Here is a 12,725-nt window from a genome sequence, read left to right on the forward strand (position 1 = left end):
TTGTTTAATGGTTAAAGCAAAAGTTAATAATTCCCAGGGAGATGTTTTGAAACTACTTAAATATCTTGTTCAACATACAGTCTTTATCCACCAGAATTATGCTTCTTGCTTTAGTTAAAATATTAGTACAAAAGTTGCAAAATGGAATTATACTTTTTTAAGAGATGAAGAATGTAAGGATGGGGGATTATATGTCTTCAAAGGACACATGTCTGGTAGGTGGCTATGCCAGCATTAGAACCCTAATCTTCTACTTGCTGATCCATACTTTTTGTTCAGTTTGCCATGCAGAGGTGAGTAGACTGATGGTAGAATTGGAACTCCCAAGAGGGAGCAATAGAGAGAAATTCCAGAGTGTCCGTGGTATTAGGAGTGGCATCCTGTGTCCTCATACATGCACAGAATCACCTCTGGTAGATGCTCCTTGATTGATTGTTGGAAGGGGTGGTGGGATGGACAATGTAAGAGAAGACATTAAGTGTAACATATCATACCAATTTAGATGATAATTGATTCACGAAAAGATGTAACATTTCTAGAAATTTCCTTCTATGAGTACAGTCAAGAGTGTCATTGACATACTAGATAAAAATAATAATATATACAACATTGCTCTTAATATTTTTGAAGCAGCTATTTTATCTTCCCCCAGTTTTGCCACATAAACTAAGAAGAGGGACCTACCACAGGTGAGTGACCCAGGGAGAGGAGGAAAGGACCCCTATTTTACTCTCTCTCTTACAAATAAGAAAACTGAGACCAATGAAAGTCAAGGGCCAAAAGTAACCAAGGGCTAACAGTGAATAAATGGCAAAGTGGGGATTTGAACTCAGCAATGCCAATTTCCTAGAAGAGTACCTCCCACATGGCAGTGAGAGATAGGTCCTAAGTCATCAGATGTTAATAATATCCGAGTCTTGTCTGTGCTTTGTGCCAGGCATTGTTTTAAGATCCTTATGTACATTTTAACTCATTTCGTACCAAAGACTTCCCCTTACATTATACATTAACTTGACTTAGGAATGACTTCACATTAACTTTACTTTGAAATGCAAGCATTCCGGCACTTCAAGGTGCGTCCATGAGTGTGTTAAAGCCCATACCACGTTGACTGAGAAAGGAATTCAAAGCCTCACTTTTTATTTTTTTTCTTTACTTTCCCTCAAAAATGTAAGAGCGCAAGGAAGCATTTTTGCGTTCCCAGATCTCTTACACTGTGCAGGCTGGACGCAGCTGTCGCCAACCAGAACATTAGAATCCTGTCAGGGTGAAAGAACTGTAAGGGACAAGAGGCCAAACTGTTGTCAGTCCTTTCTTCTTCAAGGCTCCAAACCTCAACTCCCCCGCAGCATCTCTCTGCTGGAGAGACTACGACGGGGGTGGGGTTGCCCCAGCTTTCCCCGAGGGCAGTCTCCTATCCTCTAGCACCCCTATAAGAGGCTCGCTGGTGCACTGGGCTAACACGGTGTGTGCAAGCCTGCTTTTCCACCATGGGAACCCTGGATGGCCAGGGGCCGCGAAGCTCTCTGTGGGGGAGAGGAGCCGACCCCACAGTTGCTCTTGGGGGCCGTGCCTGCCAAGTATCGCGGGACTTGTGCACATCGCTGGAGCAGTAGCTCCAGGAGCAGCTGGAGCGCGCTCGGTGCACACCGCCCCAGCCCGGGGAGGAGCGGGAGCGGGGAGGGAGGAGGGCTGGGGGGGTGCTGGTTACGTAAATGATACTAGCCCAGTGAGAGGCCTCCAGGCTGGGGCTACGGGAGGGGGAGGGACCGCGCGAGGAGGAGGGGCTGGGAGGGAGAGGGCTGGGGTGGGAGGGGGGCGGGGGCCGGGGGCGAAGTGACCAGGCGGCGGCGGCGGCAGCTCTGCTGAGGTGACAATGTGCTAGGAGCCCTCGCTCGGTCTCCTGTGCCTCCTCGGCCTCGGCGCCCGCTCTCGCGGCGCTCCCGGAGCCCTCTAGCCCGCCGCTGCGCTATGAGGGCGCCTCTCTGGGGCTGGCCCAGGCCGGAGCCGGCTTGCTCTGCTCCAGGGGAAGTGTGAAGAGAGAGGCGCGGGCGGGAGACGGGGCTGCGCGCGGCGTTCGCGGACCGGCGCGGGTTCCAGGTGAGCGCGGGCTCGGCGCACCCGGTGTTCGGCGCGGCCGGCGGGCGCCTGCCGGGCTGGGTCAGAAGCTGAATCCCGTGCGTGGACTGCCGTTCCCTCTTCGCGGGATCCTTGGCCACGATAGCAGGTCTCCGTCTCTCTCTTGCTCCCCCTCTCTTCCTCGTAATTGTCTGGGGCGAGTCTCCTCCGGGTGGCCAGGGTGCCCGGGTGGGTGCCGCAAAGTCCCGCAGCGAGTGTCGGTCGCCGCGTCCAGCGCCCCGGGCTGGACGGGGGGTAGGGGCGCCCGTGGACCCGGCGAGACTGCCTCCCGGAAGCTCGGAGCGTGCTAGCCGGCTGCTGCAGGTGCGGAGGGTGGATCGAGAGGCGCGGAACTTTCTGTCGCCACCAGCTCTCTACTCCTTTCTCCGCTACTCGCTTCAGATCCGGGGCGCTGGCCACCCTCTGCGCCCTGGTGGCGCTTGGCGGCGGGGGCAACTTTCTCCCCACCAGCTGCGGGCGGCCGGGGCTGGCTGTGCGCGACGCTCCTGTTAGGCTTCACACCGGGGACGCACTAGAGCTTGGGTATCTTCCTCGACGGTTGTCTTCCTTCCTTTCTGCCTCTCTCTTTCGGTGCCCCTCGACCTCATTCTCTCTGCGAGTCTCTGTCTCTGACTCAGTTTCTTTCTCTGACTTTCTCTCTGACTCTGGCTCCCCCTGCGACCTCCGGGTCTGTTTCTCTTCCATTCTTTTCCTCCTTGTATGTCTTGGGATGTCTCTCTATTCCTGTTACCCTGTCTCTTACGCTTGTCTCTCCGTCTTGGCGTGTTTTCTCTCTGCCTCTCACTGCCTGTCTCCGTCTGCCTCCTTCGTCTCTCCTGCCTTGTTCTCCGGATCCCGAGGCGCCCCGGCCAGTCGAGCACGCCCCGGCCCACCTTCTGGGCACCTCCAGGTACAGAGATCTCGCTGCTCTGAGCCAGAGGGGATGCGGGGGTTGCCCTTGTGTGGGTTTGCATGGAGCAGAGGGGCTGAATGAAGGGCTTAAGGAAGGGCCAGTCTCCCCTGCCCGGGTCCGAGGGCCCTGTGCGGCAGAGAGCCGGAGCGCACTGAGGCTACTGGCGGTGAAAGCGGCGTGCGTCCCTCCCCTCAACCCGTAAATTGACTAAGATCAGTTGAATTTCCTGGTAGAGAGTCTACACCTCCAGCCTTTACAGGTAGCCACATAAGAGACGGTAGGCAAACACAGAAAGCTTTGGCATCCAGGGAAAACTAACCTCGAAAGGGTGGGAGCTTTTGTGAGGCAAAGGTGTTGCTAGCGGAGGAGAGGAGCATTGGGGACTATCTGCCATAAACTGCCATAACACTCAATCCTTGAGCCGTTTCCTTGGGAGAGGTCGCGGTCACTCTTCCTAGGAACACAGCGTGGTGATTTTATTTACAGGGTAAAGACACTTGTCTTCCCGAGACGCCTGAAATCTCGGGTTTTCTTTGGGCCCCCAGATCTCTAGTTTTATATGAAGGCTGCCTTTGCTCAGGGTCGCTCCCCTCCCCGTGTGTGCGCGCACGCGTGTGTGTGTGTGTGTGTGTGTGTGTGTGTGCGCGCTCGCTTCCTTGCATTCATGCCCTCTAGTGTTAAAGAAACCAGCTTGTTTGAGAACACTGAAAAGTAAGGTCAACCTACTGGTGACATATTATTTTGGACCTTTCACCTTCTCAGGTCATTCTCCTTGCCTTCACTCAATCTTTCCTTTTTCCTCATCGTGACTTTTGCATTGCATTATTAATTTTTCCTTTTCCCTAATCTCTACAAACTCCTTCTCTCCTTCAGAATTAGAACCTTTATGTTGAAACCCTGTTTGAGTGACTTCACAAATGGATAGATTTGGAGAATCTTCATAGCCTAAGGCAGGCTTTGAACATGAGAAATGTGCATTTCTCTGTACTGTTTGCCACAAGCTGGGATTCCACATCTCTTCCTTATGCCCCTGCCCACCTTCAACTCCAATGAGGATTTTCTCTGGCTGCTCTTGCTTGTTTAAATAAATGCTTTTAATTCTCCGTTTGTGTGATGTTCATCCCATTTCAGGGCTTAAGCTGCTTGCTTAAGTAGAGGCACTGTGTCTGAGATCAGGTTTGGGGAGGAAGAAAAGAAAGCCTTTCCAAAGGAAGTACAGTGTTGCTGGTGTAGACTAATTCTGGATTCCGGAGTGCAGAGTGGACCCGGATGCAGTTTCAGATACACAGACCTTAGCACAGTGTGGGAAAACTAGTAAATGCTTATTAAAAACTTGTTCCTTGAGTGATTAGCATGCAGCTAATTATAGGCTTTGATCACCCAGCTATGTGAATGAGCTTCATACAAGAAGTTGAATTATGCCTCTTTTTTTTTTTCTTGTTCGTTTCATTTATTTAGTGTTTTATGAATGGGAATTGAGGACTACTAGTAGAAGCCATGTTGAAACCTGAGTGCCTTTTTGGCTCATTCACTTCTTGAATTTGCCTCTCTTTGCAAGTCTTTACCTTGACTGATGTTCTTTAACAAGTCACTGCAGAATTGAAGAAAGGATTTTAGAGACTCTGATAGGTGGCATCTCTTAATCTTCTATGAGAAAGCAAACTGGAACATGACATCATTTGTTAGTGAATACTTTCTTGTGGTCTTTCACAAGTGAAAAGTTTTCTCTTTTAACATAAAGAGCAGATCTATCAGCTTGAAATATTTGGGGGCTATAAATTGATCTCTCAAACTGACTCACTTACCTTAAATAATTTATAGGCTTCCTTACTGCTTCAAATATATATGAGAGGTGTGATGCTACATACATATGAAAATTTGCCAAAGTACCTGGAAATATAGTGCCTCCTGATACAAGGTACTGGTAGGAATTCATAAGCTGCAGTATTGTTTTTTCTTTTTTTTTTTTTCAGTGTTTTTTTTTTTTTTTTTTTTTTTTTTTTTTTTTTTGATGATAGAGTAGTCACCTCTTTAAAAATTTAAGGATTTACCGTGAGTATTATACAGGAGCGTGATCAAGGCAGTTTTGCTTTAAAAATGTTACTTATAGATGGCTTGATACTGTACCCAATGTTTTGCATTTAAAAAATAGCATGGACACACTGAAGGTGGAAATTCTGCTGCTGGTTGAGATAGGTTCTGATTTCTTACTGATAATATTGAGACACATTTAACTTTTTAACTTCCTGGGCATTAATTTTAAGTTAAACAGTTTTGTCAGAGTGAAATACAATGTTTCATTTTGCTTATAGATTTTTAGAAGTGGTGATGCTTTCTTTCTTTCTTTCTTTCTTTCTTTCTTTCTTTCTTTCTTTCTTTCTTTCTTTTGTTCATTCAGAGGTAGTAGTTCTGACAGGAACATTTCCATGTAATAGAGATTGTACAGCTTTTTAATCTTGGCATTTTAGGGAGAGGGTGAGAGAACAAGCAATAAATGAATATTTTTATTCTTTCTGGTTGGACAAATGAAGAGAATATTGGTGTTTTGGAATAACACCAAGTAAAAGTAAAGAATATTATTGAGAATAAAGCATGAATAAAGTCCACTATGGGAAACAAATAACAATGCCACATGTCTTTGATAAGTGTTCATTGTGCTTTATGAAAATGAACAATCTCTACAGTTTTGTCCTTTAACTATTGGTGTTATTAGACATCGTATTCTCAAGTGGCACCTCTTGCAATAAACAAGAAATTCTTGACTGTGACTTTTAATATATGACCTTCTTGGGTTTAAATTGCTATCAGTAGTAGGAACATGTACACATCTTAAATCTAATGAGGCCTAACAGGATCACTACTTTGAAATCTGAGTGACCATATGGCTAATTATAAAAGAATTTTAACTGGTTTTTGGTTCTCAATTCTTCCTTCTGCTCTTGTCATCCGAATAAACACATGTGAAACGTCAAATCAATACTAAGTATATGCATTCATATTGACTCTGACAATCTATTTCATGGCCTTTCTTAATATCACCCCCCACATCCTCGCACGGACACATACACACTAAGTATATGTTCAAACACATAAATCACATTTAAAGATCTGGTACTGTCTGCTTTGATAAACCTGTTGTCATTTTAACAGATTAAACTTCAATTTACAATTTCTATCTTAAATCACGTTATTTAAGGATGTCTGCTATTCAGTTGAAGGCATGTGTGTTTTTGAAGAGTCCAGCTTTGTATTGTGAAATTTAATACTTAGAGAATTCAAATAACTTAGTGAAAATGAATGCACACATTATTTCAGTAGTAGCTGATCATCCATTCAGGGCATTATAAACAATTACCTTTTAGAGCAAAATATAAATCAAGTAGACTTTATTCATTTGATACTTGTTTGTCCTGGATTCAGATTTAGACCTGTGTATATGCTTTCAATGTAGTATACCATAAAAATATTTTTTAATGTATCGTTGCTTGATTACCAAGAAGTAATTACAGGTGGCTAAAGAGACCTGTGTGATTAATGTATGTTCCAATTCCGTTGTAAATGAATTAGCTGAAATTCATTTTTAGATATGAGTTTTCTTTTTTTTTTTTTCAACGTTTATTCATTTTTGGGACAGAGAGAGACAGAGCATGAACGGGGGAGGGGCAGAGAGAGAGGGAGATGCAGAATCGGAAACAGGCTCCAGGCTCTGAGCCATCAGCCCAGAGCCTGACGCGGGGCTCGAACCCACGGACCGTGAGATCGTGACCTGGCTGAAGTCGGACGCCTAACCGACTGCGCCACCCAGGCGCCCCTAGATATGAGTTTTCTAATTTTATTTTCTTTATGTCACTCAGGAACTATGTATTTAAGCTGAAATATGTAATTTTGAAAAATTTTGACTACAGATTATTAAGAGATTTCTGGGTCCTAACACCTAAAATGTTAGTTAAAATAAGGAGATGTGCCTTTCCTGTATGGGCCCAACTTCACTCAAGTGTGCACATATAATTATTGTCCTTATGAACTCTTGGGTTCTCTCTTAATGTTTACTCTACTATAATTTTCCACCGTTAACAAAAGACCTAAAGCAAGCTGCAAAATATCACTTGTTAAAAGTTGTTCCACATTATGGGGCACTTGAGTGGCTTAGTTGGTTAACCATCTGACTTCAGCTCAGGTCACGATCTCACTGTTTGGTTTGTGGGTTCGAGACCTGTGCCAGGCTCTGAGCTGTTAGCTTCAAATGCTCTGTCTCCCTCTGTCTCTCTCTGCCCCTCCCCTGCTTGTGTGTTTGTGCACATGCGCTCTCTCTCTCAAAAATAAACAAACATTAAAATCTATCCCATAGAGAGGGATGGAGAGAAAATAGTGACTGTTACCACCCTAGATATGAACATATTTGTGATTGTATAATTAGTTATGTGAGAAAAATAAAACACTGCCCATATTAAATACTCAGACTTCTTTGTATTTAGCTTTTTTTTTTTTTTTTTAAGAACTGCTTACTGTTAAGATAGATGGGAACTGTCCAAGATATAGCATATCAGTGTTTTAACATGATGTGGAATTAATTAGGATTCTGTTGGATACATTAAACTACATTGATGTCACTTAAATCTTATTTAAGCTCTTGTAGAACATTATAGGAAGTGTGATTAAACTGCTAGTTGGCATTTTGGTGATCATAATACATGTGCTCAGTAGCCACTGTAAACAGAAAGAAGAATTTAAAGCAAAGCCTGAACATTCAAAATCATCCAAATTACACCTCAGAGATAGTAGTAAATGTCAATTTAATCTCTTGCCTAATATTAGTTGCCTTGATATTGTAAGTACAGGACCTCTTTTTTTGTTGTTGTTGTTGTTAAAAAAATGGATTTTGACATATGGGGAGGATTGTGTTCTTGTAGATCAGAAGCATAATAACTGACTTAATTTCTTCTTCAGATTTTTATTATATAATTAGTTTCAGATGGAAAGGATGAGAGTTATATGACTATCAAGACCCCTATGCAATACTACCATTACTCTGATGAAAGAAAAATGGGAAAACATACTTGGGAAACAAATCTCTGGGGAGGTATAGCCATTTGATTTTATTTATGAGGGAGCTAAAAATGGTGAATTGAGTTACAAATTGAGAAAAGAGCAAAAATTATTGGATACTTACTTTGTCCTTGTACTGTGGATACGTAAACATCTGATAGGTCTTGCCACGTTTTATCCTCATAGCCACATGAGGAGTAAGTAGAATTACCGTCCCCATTGTATAAACAAGGACTCACTCACTCAAAAGCACACAGCTAATATGGTTTAGTGCCAAGGAGCCCATCAGTTCTTTTCTGTCTCTGAAGCCAGTGCACTAGTAGTTCTCAGTCTGACATTTTCACTGACTAATAAAATTTTTAAAAAATTGAGTGCCAGCCTCCATTGAACATTTTCTTTTGCATGGTAAGAATGGTTTTAAAAGTCTACTTCTGGGGCGCCTGGGTGGCGCAGTCGGTTGAGCGTCCGACTTCAGCTCAGGTCACGATCTCGCGGTCCGTGAGTTTGAGCCCCGCGTCGGGCTCTGGGCTGATGGCTCAGAGCCTGGAGCCTGTTTCCGATTCTGTGTCTCCCTCTCTCTCTGCCCCTCCCCCCGTTCATGCTCTGTCTCTCTCTGTCCCAAAAATAAATAAACGTTGGAAAAAAAAAATTAAAAAAAAAAAAAGTCTACTTCTATCATCATCACCTTATAAAAGAGCGGGCATTTTAACACCAGCTAAGATGGCGGAACTGAATATCAAAATATAGTTCTTAAAAGAACTATATTTAGCTTCCTGTGCATTTTTCTACATTGCACTTAATTTTCAAATTTAACAAAGACTGATGAAAATTTTATCACAGTCTGGTAATTCATTTCACCATATTCTGTAGTTGATGCTTAGGAACCTTCTTAGTCTGAACCAGTATAATATCCTATTTACCCCGTGCACCCTGTGTATACAGAGAACACAGGCCAGCATGGTAGTCATATCCATGACTTCATGAAACCTACATAGCACTTATAGCTAGCTATTCCATTCTCTTACTAGTCACTGGCCTGGGCAATAAAATTTGGACCCGGGAAAGATGCTAACAATCGCTCTAGCCTCAGTTTATGGTGTCAATGTTTGTTGAAAGGATTAGAGAATTGGGGGTGACTTGTTCCTTCGTGGTATTTAACTGCAAATCACTGTCACTTAGCTAGTGCCAATCTGTGTCCTGGGACAAGGAATGAATGAATGCCTGGCAGAAATAAGGGAACATGTGTCAAGAATTTACTCCTCTGTCCTTCCCCACTAACCAATGTGTTCTAGCCTTAGGGATCATTTTGTTCCTTTTTTACTTCTTTGGTGGCCTAGGTGAGGACAAAGAAGTTTTGTTTTAGGTAAGAAAGAGAAATCCAAAGCTAAACTAACTGCTTTTGTAAAAATGACTGATGCTGTTAACTGGCAAGTTTCTTTGGGTAGTGACTATTGTGGCCATCAGAGAGAAAATGACGGTGGGGGTATGTGAAATGTACCTAAATTGTCCTTGTTAACAAACCAGTCTTTACATTGAAATAACTAACGAAGTGTTTGTGTGTTTGTGTTTGTTTTAATATAGATTATCAGATCCCACTCATACAGATTCTCATTTGTCTCTGATGAGTTTACGGAATTTATTTTTTTAAATACTTTTCCAGATGATTCTGATATACAGTGATGTTTTAGACAACCAATCTAACTCATCATTTTTCAGGTTAACTTATTAATTTTTATTTATTTAAAGAAGAAAGAAGTTACTTTGTTCTGGACATTATCCTAAGTGTTACATATATTAATTCATTTCATCATAACAACCCTCCAAGGTGGGTTTTATTGTACATCCATTTTACAGACAAGGAAATTGAGATACAGAAAGGTTAAGTAAGTTGTCCCAGACTAAGCTGGTAAGTGACAGGACAAGGACTATGCTATTTTGATGAAATTATTAATAAAACAACTTGCTTTATGTCACAAAGTTCGAAATAGCTGAATTGAAAACGGAGCCCGGATTCCTATGTCTTGTTTCCTATTTGAGTAAGTTTTACCTTTAAAAATGAAGGAAGAAAACCCGACCAACAAGGTGGATTTTTAGAGCTGGAGACAAAATGTTTGCCTTTTAGAAGTCATGGCACTGGATTAAAAAGACAATTATGAAGAAGACAATGGATATGGAAAAATTGGAGTAGATTTCTTCCAAGCACATTGTTGTTTCTACTTAGATACGCACTGCTCCCTCCTACCCTCCCCGCCCAAATGAGAAGAAACTAACACATAGTGATGCAGAAAGAAAAAAAAAATTAAATCTATAACTGAATAAGATTTCTCTACATAGACTTCAATTCATAACTGAGATCTATATCTGTAACTAATCTAATAAGAAATAGTTTATTTTCCTGTGATACTGCTAATAATTGTTTAAATTACATTAAGAAATGTTCATATTTATGAAAGCACTGGGGAAGTCCTGCTGAAATTTCTGGATTTTTTTCCCCATGTGTTTTAAGTTTTTTTGGGGATGGAATATTTGCTAATTTGTAATCACTAGTAATCTACAAAACTGATGTGTTAATCTTTGATACGATACATTTTCAACTTGCAAGCTTTGGTTGGTTTTCAGCAACTTTCTCTTGCTTACTATTTTTGTTTAATGCACTAAGACAATGTTTTAATGATTTTTCTTTAGTCTTTAAAAAAAATAAATATCATTTTAGGCTGACTGAAAGTTGATTAGATTATGTAAATTATTTCAATTATATACCTTCAATAATGAGTCACTCCACCTTCCTGGATTTTTTTTTTAAGGTTTATTTTTTTATTTTGAGAGAGAGAGAGAATGCGAGTGTGCAGGGGAGGGGCAGAGAAAGAGAGAGAATCCCAAGTAAGCTCTGCACTGACAGTGCAGGAGCTTGAACTTGGGGCTTGAACTCACGAACTGTGACATCATGACCTGAGCCAAAATCAAGAGTTGGACACTTAACAACTGAGCCACGCAGGCACCCCTGTTTTTTTTTTTTTAATGTTTATTTTGGGAGGGACTGGGAGGGACAGAGAGAGACATCCCAAGTAGGCTCTGTGCTGTCAGTGCTAGCAGAACCCAATGTGGGGCTTGATCTCACAAACTGAACTGTGAGATCATGATCTGAGACTAAATCAAGAGTCTAGTTAACTGACTGAGCCACCCAGGCGCCCCAGCCTGTTTTTTTTTTTTTTTTAAACTAAAGATCTGCACTTAAAACAATGCTGTTTTCAGAGTCTATAAATGAAATGAAGGATTTATGGGATTACTAACGAACCCAGTATCAAAATTCAGTACAGTTTTTTTTTTCCCTTTTTCTTGCAGGAATTCCACCTCTTTTTTTCTGAATCCTCAAGCCTCAATAATCTTTGATTATCTTGATAGTTCAGTCTCAAATGGGACTAAATGTCATTTGTCCTAAAAAATGTTAGAAGCCACACTGTCCCTGATCGTGGTTCAGATGTTACTCATCTCTTCTAGGTTGTCACTGTGCCTTTGTATTTTCTTAAGTAAATAATGTGTTTATTATTTCTCAATACTCTTTTTCTTTTCCCTATCTTTTCCTTGTTCCTTTGTTCCCTTTCTTCTTCATGGTACGCTCTACTTTAAATGGTCTTTCTTCTATGGCTTAGTAAATCCACTTGTAGCAGGACTAGATTATTACTGTTCTTGAATAGTAAATAAAAAAAGAGCTTCTGTTCATTTCATCAGTTAGTTCTGAGTAGGTAAGAGACAGACGCGCTAGCTTCTGCATCTGGGTCATTTAGCAGGAGGCTGGGGATGCTAAATTCACATCTCATTACCTCTGTCTACTTTTAGAATTGTGTGCCTGGGCCCTGTGGTCAGTTGGCAGTTGGCCGGCCCAGGGCTCAGAGGGAATGCTGTGTTATTTGAGGGGATGCCAACTTCAGTTGCCACATGGCTTTCTTGTTTCTTGGTCAGATTTTCCTCATACATCCTCCAATATGTGTTTTCTTACTAACTCTAGGCTATTGACTTCATGTCAAAAATTTTTTATATTAATGTATAGATTGTGAAGAACAATTTTAATAATTTATATTCTATGGCTCCCACTCCCCAACTTTGGGTAGTAGTTCCCCTATCTGATAAACCTAGAGCAGGCATTTTGTCACGGATTTTTTTAAGAGTTTTATTGTTGTGCACTAAGTTGAGATGAATCGTAGGTAATTGGATGGTGCAGCTGAATTAACACATTGAATTGCTAGTTACGAGACACTTCATTTGCCGTTGCAGATGACAATAGGCCCATTTTGCTTTTACAATGCACAAATTCTTATTATCTATATAGAATTCTAATTCGAGTGGGATAACACGTATGCATCATTTCCATTCTTTTTGTAAGGAAAAATAACCTTCACAAATGTAATATACTTGCAACTATCTCATTAAATACTTTTGAACTTTAATAAATCTCTTTTTTTTTGAGAATGTTAATTCTCATTCTCCACAAAAAGGACAGAGTATAAGGCATTTCAAAAACATGAAATCAGTAGTATTGCTGGGTATCATAAGACCTGTGCAGATGTACAGTTTGCATTCATTTCAACAGGGCACCTTGTTTGAATCACTCAAGACAGCATTGTTGCTATCATGACTCTGGTGATCTTCA

The 12,725-nt window shown here is 41.7% G+C and overlaps 1 protein-coding gene across 4 annotated transcripts in view; it reads left to right on the plus strand.

Moving 5' to 3' along the window:
• Nucleotides 1-2,001: 2,001 nt before the first annotated feature.
• The window catches only part of GALNT13 (polypeptide N-acetylgalactosaminyltransferase 13), a 545,013-nt gene continuing 534,289 nt past the window's right edge, over nt 2,002-12,725 (plus strand). For 3 of the 4 annotated variants that reach the window (XM_045479870.1, XM_045479867.1, XM_045479869.1), the window contains exon 1: nt 2,119-2,227. The gene's annotated coding sequence lies outside the window, so the exon portion shown is untranslated. The other variant, XM_045479868.1, reaches the window with a different exon arrangement.

Source organism: Leopardus geoffroyi, chromosome C1, assembly GCF_018350155.1.
Source record: "Leopardus geoffroyi isolate Oge1 chromosome C1, O.geoffroyi_Oge1_pat1.0, whole genome shotgun sequence".
In the NCBI taxonomy this organism is placed as follows: domain Eukaryota; kingdom Metazoa; phylum Chordata; class Mammalia; order Carnivora; family Felidae; genus Leopardus; species Leopardus geoffroyi.